This window comes from Lepidochelys olivacea (assembly GCF_965140295.1).
Source record: "Lepidochelys olivacea isolate rLepOli2 genome assembly, chromosome: 3".
NCBI lineage: Eukaryota > Metazoa > Chordata > Testudines > Cheloniidae > Lepidochelys > Lepidochelys olivacea.
Genome location: NC_140413.1, coordinates 9333594 through 9345816, shown reverse-complemented (window position 1 = coordinate 9345816; position 12223 = coordinate 9333594). Strand labels below are relative to the sequence as shown.

Here is a 12223-nt window from a genome sequence, read left to right as displayed (position 1 = left end):
TTCCATCGGCTGTTGTCTCATCTTAAATATAGATTTGATTTGGAGCATGGACTGTCTTGTTATTATATGTGCATACAGTGCCTAACACACTGGGCCCTGGATCCCTGGTTGGAATCTGTAGGGATTATCAGGATAGAAATAGTAGTGTGTAAAATAAGGTGCATCCTATAATTTTATCTGGAAAAGTCCTCTTTGGTCACCTAGTTCATTCCCAGGGTCCACTGAAGGATGGTTTGCTACAATACAATCAGTCTCCAGCACTTTGCCCAATCTAGTTTTAGAGGATGCACATGAGGATGTTTCTATCACTTCCTCCTGGAGATTCTTCCTAACGGTGAGGTCTTTGAGGCTGTTGCAGAGTCCCCAGATATTGAGCCTAAATTGTCCTTTGCTCCTTGTTGCACCTTTTGAGGATCATGCCTTCTCTCCAGTTGTTGGTGCTGCGCCCTTGAAAAACTTGGCCCTGAGCAATTTTGAAAAATCTGGCCCTAAATCTTGGCCATATCTACTCCAGATACAACTCCACTGCTGTCAAATGGGTTACAGGGATGAATTGGGCCTATTTAGTTCTTTTAATCATTTCTCAGTTTATGAGCATCTTTCTGATACTGAGACACCCAGAACTGCACCAAGTATTTCAGGAACAATCTCACACAGACAGGGTCTACTGCCTTCCTACCCCCGACTCATCTGAATTGTGGTTCACACAGATATTGTGAGGTAACCTGGGTTATTCTGAAGTTTAGGTAGATGAGGCTGTATTGTATTTTCCAACCCTAAGACAGTAGTAGTAACCAAGGATCAAATATACTATACTAGGAATTTTAATACAGAACCAACATAACCTACAACTAAATTTCCTCATTCACTTTCAGTGATAGACCAATAAAGGTTTTTAATATATTCAAATAATGAGCTTTCAGATCAACCCTTCTCTCCCCATTTTTATTTATTTATTTAGGCCAGTTTTCCTCTGACAGTTTCAGTGCAGAGAAAGTTCTCCAGGGACTATAGTTCTTTCCCATTTTTATCAGAACCACCAAGGAAACCCAGATGCAATCCATTTATAGCAAGGAGAGGGAAAGCTAGTGCAAGCTATTCCTGGGTTTGGTGCCTGTAACTGGATTAATTTACATAGGTTGTTGGTGCAAGAGCATGCTGGACCTGCTAACACTTTGGCAACTGAATTAAGGATTTGTACAGTGTGTTGGGGGAGGGTGTTCTCCACCTTGAAAGGGTGTTTGTTTTATGCCTATGATAACTGGTCATCAAGCTGTAGATTTCAGTTTTATCCGTTACATTTATTTGCAAAGCATGTTCTGACACTTTCATCTGAGTTTTCCTCCCTCTTACAGTTCAGTTGGGAGAATTCTTTTGCTTAATGCAGGAAAAGGTGTGAAACCACATTAATTAGCTCCTCCATCTCTAAATATACTATTTAACTCCCCAGTACTAAGTTCAGGGAAAGGAGTCAAGGGAAAAGTCAATTTAAAAAAATAGCTAAAAATCCATTCTTTTTAAAAAACAATTGAATTGTAAAAAATGGTTATATTGGCTAACCAATAACAGGAAACTCTGTACATAATCTCTCTGCACTGGTAAGAGGAAAATAAATTAGTTAAGCCCCAACTGAACTCAAGGCCCCATTGTGCCAGGTGCTGTATTATTTGTATTTCTGTAGCACTTAGGGACTGTAGTCACAGATCATGTCTCCATAGTGCTAGGCACTGTGCAAACAGAGTAAAAGACTCCTGATCTAAGAAGCTCACTGTCTAAATAAAGTAGTATTTATCTCAACTGAGGCACAGAAAGATTAAAATGACTGCCCCCAGCTCACACACAGGAAATCTGTGGCAGAGCCAGAAATTGAGCCCAGTTCCCCTGAGCCCCATGCCTTAACCATTCTACATCTTCAGCCACAAAGCACACCTTTCACACAGTGGACCTTATTCAGTCAGCTGCATCATAGTCTGACATTATATGGTCTGTTTTAGATTGAAAAAATATAAATACACAGTGGGAAATTTACTTAAACTTCAAATATAGCAGGACTTTAAACATCTTCCACTTGTTTCAGCCTTTTTAAAAAAAAATACATAAAGACCTTTCTGCAAGAAAGGAAAAATAAAGCCACCCTTCCAATCCATGTGCTAGTCAAACTGCACAATGTGACAATGTTCTAGCAGACCAGCATGAGTACAAAACGCTGAGCAGATTATCCCTCTCAAAAGGTGTTGCTGAAAGATATTCACCCTGTCTGCTGCAGAGCTAATCATTCTCAATTAGAAGCCAGCTGCAATAAGCGTAGCATGCTGGGAAACCCTCTGCTTCTCTGCACAGCTCCTGACTTATCCATCTCTGTATCAACCCAGAGGAGGGAGAAAGGAAGCTGGTGAGAACCTAACGTCCTTGACTGTACTGCTTCCGCCCATGGCAAACGCAGTGAGAGGATGATGTGTCAGGGGAAAGGTCTCTTGCTGTTTTCTAGGAAGAGAGATGATAACCTACCACACTCAGACTGACTTAGACACACAAAGCCACATACACACAGGGCTTGACTGTCCTGTCACTTTCACCAGCTTAAATCAGGAGTAAACCCTCTTTAAGTCAGTGGAGCTACCAAAGGTAAAAATCAGGGCCCTGTTTACTTCAGGGGCATTGCTCCGGATTTCCACCCACATAGATCAAAGCGGAAAACTCAGGCCACTCACACACCACCTCCCTCTTATACACTTATGCAGAGGGCCCAATTCACTGGTGCTGTGTGGCTATGCTGGCCAAGGGGGCACAGGGCAGGCAGAAGGACCTTGCAGCGAATATCCCTGGTGCAGGAAACCACAGTGCCAAGGGCAGAGCTAGTTCTACGAGGATTCTTCCAGGGAGGGCATGGAAGAGAGTAGAAGCATGTCTAGGGCAGGTAGGGGGCATGATTACACATGCAGGGCCAACCCGTGTGGATTCTGCACCCATGTAGTTGCCTATAGGGGCCATTTTAACAAGGGCATAAATTGGGCTAGGCTTAAGCTTGCCAACTTTCTAATGGCACAAAACAGAACACCCTAGCCCCGCCCCTTCCCCAAGGCCCCACCCCCTGCTCACTACATTCCCTCTCCCCTCACTCACTTTCACTGGGCTGGGGTAGAGGCTTGGGGTGCAGGGCGGGGGTGTTGGCTGCAGCTGGGCATGCCGGCTCTGAGGTGGGACCAGGGATGAGGTGTTTGGGGTGCAGGGGGGTGTGGGCTCTGGGGTGGGGCTGTGGATGAGGGGTTTGAGGTGCAGGAGGGGGCTCCAGGTCTGGAGGGACCCAGGGCTGGGGTGCAGGAGGGGGTGTGGGCTCTGGGGTGGGTCTCAGGGCTGGGAGCAGGGTTGGGGTGCAGGCTTAGCTCAGGTGGCTCCTGGGTCAGTGGTGCAGCAGGGCTAAGGCAGGCTGCCGGTCCTGACACCATGTTGCATGTGCCCCAAAAGCGGCCAGAAGGTCCAACGCTAGTAGGCGGGGCAGCGCATGGAGCCCTGTGACCCCTTCCCACCCCCACCTAGGAGCTGGGCCTACTGGCCGCTTCTGGGGTGCAGGGCGGTGCCACGACAGGTAGGGACTAGCCTGCCTTAGCAGTGCTGACGGGACCTTTAACAGTCTGGTTGGCGGTGCTGACCAGAGCCGCCAGAGTCCCGTTCAAAAACTGGACACCTGGTCACCCTAGCCAGGCCTCAGGGATGGCCTTGCCTGCTCCAGGGGATGATCTGGCCCCTGGCAGGCAACCCCTGAATAGGGGAAGGGCAAGTCACCTGAGTAAGCCTCCCCAAGCCCAGTACCTATACCTGGTCTGACACACACAAACACCCCCCCACCCCTACTTCCAGGGCCCAATACCCAGACACCGCAGACAACTGCCCAGTTCCTTTCCACCCCCAGCACGCACACATGCTGCCAGCAGCAGCGCAGGTAGAAAGAGGTACAATCAAGGGACCAGAATGCCCCTGGGGGGTGGGGGGAAGAAGTCCCAGCAGCCTGGGAAGAAAGGAAGCTGATCCCAAGCTCTGGCTGCTGGGAGTTCTTTCCCAAGGTGGGGGATTCGGGTCCCTTGATTGTTTATCCCTGGATTGCAAAGCCCCAGCGAGGCAGGTTGTTGTTGGTTGCCAAGAGGTGATATTTGTTCTGACACATATGAGAAAGCCGGGCCATCCGTGCAGATGTTGCCCAGGGAAGCTGAGGTTCCCACACCGAATAGGAAACAGGGCCTCACAAAGCCTGGACTGGGAGCAAGGAAGTGGCAGTGGGGCTGGATTTGCAGTGGCAGGCTATCCAGGGATGAAGGGAGAAGAGAAGCCGGGCCCTGGTGGGGGGGGGGGGCGGGGGAAGAGGGGGGAAATCTATTCTTAGAGAAAAAGGGGGGGCAGAGGGGGATTTTATTGTGAGACCTTGTTTACACTGAGAACTGAATGAATCAAATGACCTTGTTTATTGTCAGCCATCTGAATGGACGGCAGAGGGAGAGGGAGGGGTAGTATGGGTAGGTGAGGGGGGGGTCCTCTTTATATTATTGTTAATTTGGCCATTCACAGACTTTTTCCCAGCACACACTGTGTGTATTGTTGCCAAGATGAAAGAATAAAAGGTGAAACTCTATTCCTTCCTCTCTTTGCCTCCGCAGTATTCTCCAGATCCCCAGACAGACATCTATTATGATTTCTTAAGTGCCAATCCACACAGCCCCATGCAAGACACAGAGTGATTCTGCTCTCATTTAATCCACTTGTTTGGATTTTTAAACCCCAGAGTCTTCAGTGGAGTGGCTCCCAGTTGCCAGCAGAGATAGTCACTAATAGATTGGGGCCACACAGTTTCCTCATCTGGTCTGAAAGTTAGCACAGTGACCCCTAACTCTGTGGTAGGATGTGGGTTCATTGCTATCAGGGAAGACAGACCCCCTTGGCCAAGATTTTCATGTGATGACAAATTTGGGGTGCGTAACTTGAAGCATCTTAAGACGGCCTGATGCTCAGAACAAGCTGAGCACCTGCCCTTTGAGAATGAGGCACTTTTAAGGTGATCCAGGTTTGGGGCCCCGCCCATCATTATAGAACATCTTGGCCCTCGGTCCTAACCATCACTAAGGGTTCTGCATGGTAGTTTCTCATCCAAGGACTGAAAAGGTTAATGCGGTTTAGCTTTACAAAACCAAACAACTTCATTGTCTGAGTTAGCAGACAGGTTACCATTACCATGCAGGTACTGTTGTTCTGATTTAGGTCTCACAGAGCCTGGGATGTGCATGAGGAAGGGGCAGTGAATTAAGTAAGTTAACATAAGCTTCCCCACCCTTTAAGAAAATCCTTATCTGCTTTGGACAGGTTGAGCCAGGAGTGAGGTTTCCCAGCTCTCTTCCCTGCATGGCCCTCAAGTACTGATCACAAGGGCACAGCTCAGTTTCTAATGGGAGTCAGCCCCAGGTGTGACTCACGCAGGAACTCATGACCTCCTGTCTCTCCCTGGAGCCAGTCTCTTGCTGTCTCTGGTTGAATGGCTCAAAGGCATTTCAATTTCGGTAGCATTATGTTCCCAATTCTCAGTGGGAATTAGACCATCTCAGTGAGTGTCACACCTGACTGGATGCAAGACAACCTAGTCTACTTGTGGTCTTACTTAGGGTGACCACATTTCCCTATGTGGAAGGCACCTAGTAAAATTACTCATATTCAAGTGAGTTCAGCTGCAATCAATCCATCAGAACTATGCAGTACAAATGTTCAAATTAACATTAAGTTGACTGAGCCCCTGTTAAAAAGAAATACTGTGTAGCTGGATTCTTTTTATTTACCTTCTTATCTGTAAGGCTTTAGGGTTCACATGGGGAGGGGTGACAAACACATAGATGCCTACTCCCTCCCCCCCCCCACACGGGGAGAGGTCACACACACACTCCTGTACACCTCTCACATGGGGGAAGGGGCGTGACTGACTGTTCTGACCCTCCCTTCCCAGTGCCCTCCACGCTTGGCTGGGCCCCCGGGATGGACCCGCCTCTCCTGGTACCATGTCTTCCAGAGGCAACATGTGCGGGGGGGGAGGGGAAATGCAGGGTCACATGATTCCCCCTTGCCAGATTTCTGCCAGGGTTCACACCACAACGTGGCCAGCAACATCCTTTCAGCACTGTGCAGGAGTGAAGGGACAGGAGCTGCTTCCAGCCGCAGGGGAGGAGGTGGTGAGGAAGGGATGACCTGGCCCATGTCTTTGCAGAGCTCATCTCTCCTCCCCCTCCCCCCCCCATCCCTTCCTGAACACACAGTGTCGAAAGACAGGTAACACCTCCAGGCTGCTGCTGGCCACGACATAACCCATCCACCTCTGGCTACAGCATGGGCAGGAAGGGGTTAAGCTTTAAGGATGCACTGTGCACCAGGGAACCTGCCTGCAGGGGCTTCCGTGAACCTGGCCAGAGAGGTGGCTCAGCAGGGGAGGGTACCCTGGGATGGAGCAGCCTCCTGCTCCCTGGGGACAGGACCTGGGGAGGGGGAGAGGTAGGTGAAGAGGGTGCTAAGCCCCTGCCCCAGGGGCTGCTGTGGAGCCTGCAGGTTCAGGGTGTGAACAGGCTGGAAAAAAAAATAGCTTCCCCTTCCTACTCCAGAAGTTAGCTGAGGGGTGGAGAGGCTTCCCCATGCCAGTGCTATGCAGGGCTTTGGCACATGCCGGGCTCGGCTCCCCCTGGCCAGCACCCTGGGCTGGTGGGTCTTGGGCTTTCCCAGGGCACCAGCCCAGCCAGAGGCAGTGGGGGAAGGAAGGAGCCTGCCAGCCAGGCTGCTGGTGAGCTGAGTGCTCTGACCAGGGGCTGGTTCTCCACACAGTGCTGGGAGCAGGATGTGTCCTGCCGGGGGGATAGGGAGAAGGCGACGGGGCAAAGCAGGGAGAGGACAGCGAGAGGGGGGAAGCATGTAAAGGGCCAATGGGTGGGCAGCAGAGGTGACAAGTAACCAGCCACTGCCAGCCCACACCTCACCAGCCATTGCAGCGCGCAGCCCATGTCAGCCAAAAAACAGGGTGGAGTCCTGCTGGCCAAGAGCCAGCATGCAATGGGGGCTGTGCTGCTGGACCAGCAGCCATCCCTGTGCGCTGTATCTTCGCCCAACCACCAGCCTTACGCACCCACCCCCATTGCTGGCCACTGGACCTCCCTGCTCACCCCTGTTGGGCAAATAGTCCCATATTCTGTCTTACCCCTGCCCCCCTCCTACCCCCCCCATCTGTACCAGCAGGTCCTGCTGCTGGCTGGATCCCTGTTGGCCAGGTGGCTGGCAAACAGGGATCCAGCCAGCAGCAGGACCTGCTGGTACGGATGGGGGGGGGTAGGAGGGGGGCAGGGGTAAGAGAGAATATGGGACTATTTGCCTGTTTTGAAGAAAAGCTGGGACACCTGCAGGAGGGCTTAAATAAGGGACAGTCTGTTTAAAAATGGGACATCTGGTCACCCTATGCTGACTCCAGCGGCCTTCCTCACATTCCCATGCATCTTTCACTCCATGAGGGAGTTTTTCCTAACCAGCAACATTGGTGCCATTGGAGTGGCTTTAGTTGAAGCAGGAACTGTGGGATTTTGATTCAGAAGCCAGACATCACCCATGGACTCCGTTTGGCTTTGCCTGACTCCTTTCCCAGTTCAGAGGGGCTGGCTTGAAAAGGCCACTCTTGGCTCTTTTCTAGCATTATGCTTGCAATGAAACACAACATCTACTTGTATTGCTCCCATCACCTTACTCGGAGTTGCTCCCAGGTATTCATGGCTTTCTCCTCTCATCACAACTGTGAAGTAGGGAAGTACTTCTCCCCATTTTACAAATGGGGAAACTGAGGCAGTAGGCTTTTAAGTGACTTGCCCACAGCATAGAATCACTGGAAATTAAACCCAAATTTTCAGAGTCCCAGTCTAGTGCCTCAGCCACAACAGCATACTTTCTATGTAATTGTTAATTTAGCCAAGCTAATATAGAATTATGCTGTTTAGTCCTGTAATGTTGCTAACTGAGGGTTAATACTTAAGTAACTGTTGGTGGTTATCAGTCAGATTCAGAGCTGTTGTGTTCCAAGTACCATTTGATGAAGTATCTTTTTGTTTACTCTTGGTTTCATATTGATTGAACTGTTCTCTGTATAATGAGGAATAGTTTGACTAAAAAAGGTTTTGTAGAACTTTAGTGCCAATTAAACATGCCAGCCTGACACCTGTGGAGACTGAGGGTCTCTTGGCAGAGACAGCAAGCTTCCCTACTAACCTGAAAACAGGATACTGAGCTGCAAACAATGGGAGCCGGACCACATGAGAATGCACAAAACATCAGGCATGTTGAGGGGAGCAGGATGGTACAGAACTGGGAGAGAGAGGGAAATGTCACTCTTCTGTCCTTGTTTCTCTCAGAGGCTGTAGCTGGACAGATACCATCGCTCACCACAACTGATCTCCAACCACCTAGTATTTATCTTCCCATTCCTGAGGAAGGCAGCTGAGAATCGCTCCCAGGTCATGTCCAGCTCCACCAAGGTGGAATCAGAATCCTGAACCCCTTTCAGTCAGGCTTCAGGCCAGGGTGGGAACAGCGATAATGCTCTTGGCCCTGATGGGGGAACTCCTTGTGGCCATGGACAAGGGCTGTATGTCCATGCTCATGACTGGACCTCTCCCCCGGATCTGACACATCTGACCATGGACTCCTGCCATCCCTCCTCAGAGATGGAGCAAGCACTAGATGAGATGGGTTCAGCTGTTGCTGTCAGACCCAACCCAGGGAGACAATCACCTGCTTCTCCTCTTCCAGAGCTCCTGCCTGTAGAGTCCCACAGAGATTCATCCTCCTGCCAAGACTGCTACAGTCTCCATGTGGAGCCACCAGGGGAGATTGTGAGAAGACATGGAGGGGACACTCAGCTCCACAGCACCTGCCCATCAGATGCAAGTGACATCATCTCACAGCTGAGGTCAGCAACTGGATCAAGAGCAGCAGGTTGAAGCCTAAGGAGATGTGTGGTGGGGGTGCCCCTTGGTGGTAGTTCATGCCAAACTCCCACCCCTGGCCTTGGGATGGAGACCCCTCCTTGTTGCCCTTGGGTAGGCAGGGATTCACCCAGAAATCACCCCACCACTGTAATCAGCAACAGTCATGTCCATCAGCGCCAAGCAGACCCTCAGTCACAGAGGTGGGGCCTCCTTCTGTCTGATCCTCACAGTCACTGTGGTGCAGGCTCATCAGGGCCCCAGGCTCAGGCTGCTCCCTCAGCCCAGGCCACAGCCCAGAGCTTGGACACCTGGCCTGCTAGCACCCTTCAGCAGCAGCTGTCACTGCACAGGTGCACTCTCAGCAGCCCATACAACTGCAGTTCCTTGCAGGAGAGCTCACAGCAGGAAGTATGAGCAGGATTTCCTGCCTGCTCTCTCTAGCCCACTGGAGCTCTGTGAGGTTGGATTCTCCTGTTTGAGCAAATCCCACCAGTCAGGGCTCCCTGGGAGTGGGGGGCTCTGTAATAATACAGAAATGTTACATAGACACTTCCATCACTAGATCTCAAAGCACTTCACAATCTTTAATGTATTTATCCTCACCATGCCGCTGGGAGGCAGGGTAGTGCTGTTTATAGATGGGGAACTGAGGCACGGGATGGCTAAGTGACTTGCCCAAGGTCACAGGAAGGTTGTGGCAGAGAAAGGACTTTAACATGGGCCTCTCACATGCTAGTGTCCTAACCACTGGCCCATCCTTCCACCTGCAGTTCACAAGACAATTGTGCCCTGTCTTGGTGGATTTGGACTTGGCTGTGGTGATCATTCGTGACCTCTGGCTCTTATTACTGCACATTATTGGGCTTGACTGTGTTTGCTTCAGGAAAAAAGGAAGTATAATTCCCTCCCTGCAGGACTTGCTGGGTGGAATCCCCTCACCTGTGCTGTGCAGGTGCTCAGACTAGGCAACCATCATGAGCCCTTCAGGCCTTAGCATATAGGACTCTATTCCTGCAAATATAGGAATGCAACTGCCAACCTTAATAAAATAAAAAGCTACATCTGGTTCAGATCACTGCAGCAGCACATCTGCTCTGCCCCAGAGCTCACATCACCCCCGTGCTCTGCTCTCTGCACTGGCTCTGCATAGAATACTGGGTCACATTCAAGGTTTTGGTTCTCATCTTCTTTGTCATACATGGGATTGGACCAGCAGGTTCCCTAAAGAACCACCATAGCTCTATTCCACTGTCAGCCTCCAGAGTCAAATTCCCCTGTGCAGGAGGCAGAGCTTCCTCAGCAGCCAGCTGACAAACCTGGGACTTGCTCCTGGGAGGCCTTGGGATGACACAAACCTCAGCACCTCCACAGCAAAATGGAAACCCACCCCTATGACACAGTCTTGGGAACCCCATGTCAGAGGTTAAACAAATCCAGAAAGGGGAAGAAAAAAAATGCATAAAACCAGGTCAAAAATGAAATCCTCTGCTGCCCAGAGAAAAAGAACCCTATGCCTCTGGGGGGATGCTCAGATACCTTGGAGGCCATGGAAAAGCCCAAGGAGATGTATCAAGAATATCAGGTTGCACGGAGTAAGGCTCAAATTGCCCTCCCAAAAGTACAATACCTAGGGTTTCACTTACAGCAAGAAAAGCACCAGCTTTCAAACAAACAAAAAAAAAAGCTATGTGTCAGGTCCCTACCCCAAGCACTCGTAAACGGCTCAGGGCCTTTCTGGGTATGGTGGGCTTTTGCAGAATATAAATCCCAAAGTTTAAACTATGGCTAAACTGTTATATAACAGTGTCAAACAAATCACAACCCCTTTCACTGGTCCCCAAAAGCCAACAAGGCATTTAAAAATCTTTAAAAAAAGCTAATAAAAGCTCCAGCGCTGGGTCTGCCGAATCTCTAAGCCATTTCAATTGTATATACATGAACAAAAAGGGGTAGCCCTGAAAGTGCTAACCCAGTTGTTGGGGACCTGGAAAACATCCTGTGGCTTATTTTTCTAAACAACCTAACCAGGCTGCAAAGGGTTGGCCGGCATGTTTACGGGCGGCCACGGCTACTGCCCTAGTACTTAAAAAAGCCAAAAAGCTAACATTGGGAGGAGTCATGCAAGTGTATACCCCCCATATGGTCCAAGCACTGCTGGACACCAAGGGTGGCCTCTGGCCCACCCAGGCTCAGATAGCTCGGTATCAGGCTAAGCTGTTCGAGAACCCCGAGGTCACCCTGCAGTCTTGCCCCACCCTTAACCCAGCCACCCTCCTGTCAGAAAGGGGTACAAAAACACAACTGTTTAAAGATCATAAATGCCCAATACTCCAGCCGCCAAGACTTAAAGAATCAGCTGCTCCCAAATGCAAATTATAAGTGGTTCACTAATGGTAGCAGCATTGTCATAAATGGGCAAAGAAGGGCGGGTTATGCTGTCGTGACCCTCCATGATACTGTAAAGGCCGAGGGGTTGCCCACTGGGACCTCTGCCCAGCTGGTTGAGCTAGTAGCCCTGACCAGTGTGCTCAAACTGTTAAAAAAAAAGCGGGTCAACATTTTTACCAATTCAAAATATGCTTTTAGAGTGTTACATGTCCATGCTGGCCTGTAAAAGCCAAGAAAAATGCTAACGGCCCAAGATATCACCAATCTCCGCTGACAAGGCCACCAGTGGTGCTAGTTGTGATTTAGATGCTTGCCCACTGGGTAATGGAGCCAAACCCCTGAACTCATTTCACAAAGGCACCCCTCAACCTGCCCCATTGCACTAAGCCCTGTACAAACAGAGACAGAGACAGTCTCTGCCCATAAGAATTTACGGTCTAAATGGGGTAAGCAATTTCTGCTATAACCTTGGTTTCAAGATTCTGCACTTGTCCATAATGAAAGTGAGGGGGTCACCAACTGTGGGTGGAATGCAGGGTACTTTGACCCTCATATAAAGGACACTTTAGATGTGTGCACTAAACCATCACTTGCTAGATTGAACTGGTGAATTAAAGAAAAGACCTCTAACCCCAATAGCAAGTTGCTGAGCCACCTATTCTCAGACTACATAGATCTCACAAAAGGTATCATATCAAACTCCGTTGCAATAAGCTTAGTTATGTTGAATGGAAGTGAGCAGCTAGACAATAAAGCACAAAAGAAGGAAACTCTGCCATCTAGAGGTCATATTCCTCAATTACAAACATTAATTAAAAGGGACACTGTCAGGTGGTTTGCCCTACATTTAT

At 49.7% G+C, this 12223-nt stretch overlaps 1 long non-coding RNA gene across 1 annotated transcript in view; it reads right to left on the bottom strand.

The window, feature by feature from the left end:
* LOC311517364 overlaps positions 1-10535 on the bottom strand; it is a 55555-nt gene extending 45020 nt beyond the window's left edge. The window contains exon 1 of the long non-coding RNA XR_014710678.1: positions 8266-10535. This is a non-coding gene — a long non-coding RNA (uncharacterized lncRNA). The remainder of the gene's footprint in view (positions 1-8265) is intronic.
* Between the last annotated feature and the right edge of the window lie 1688 nt (positions 10536-12223).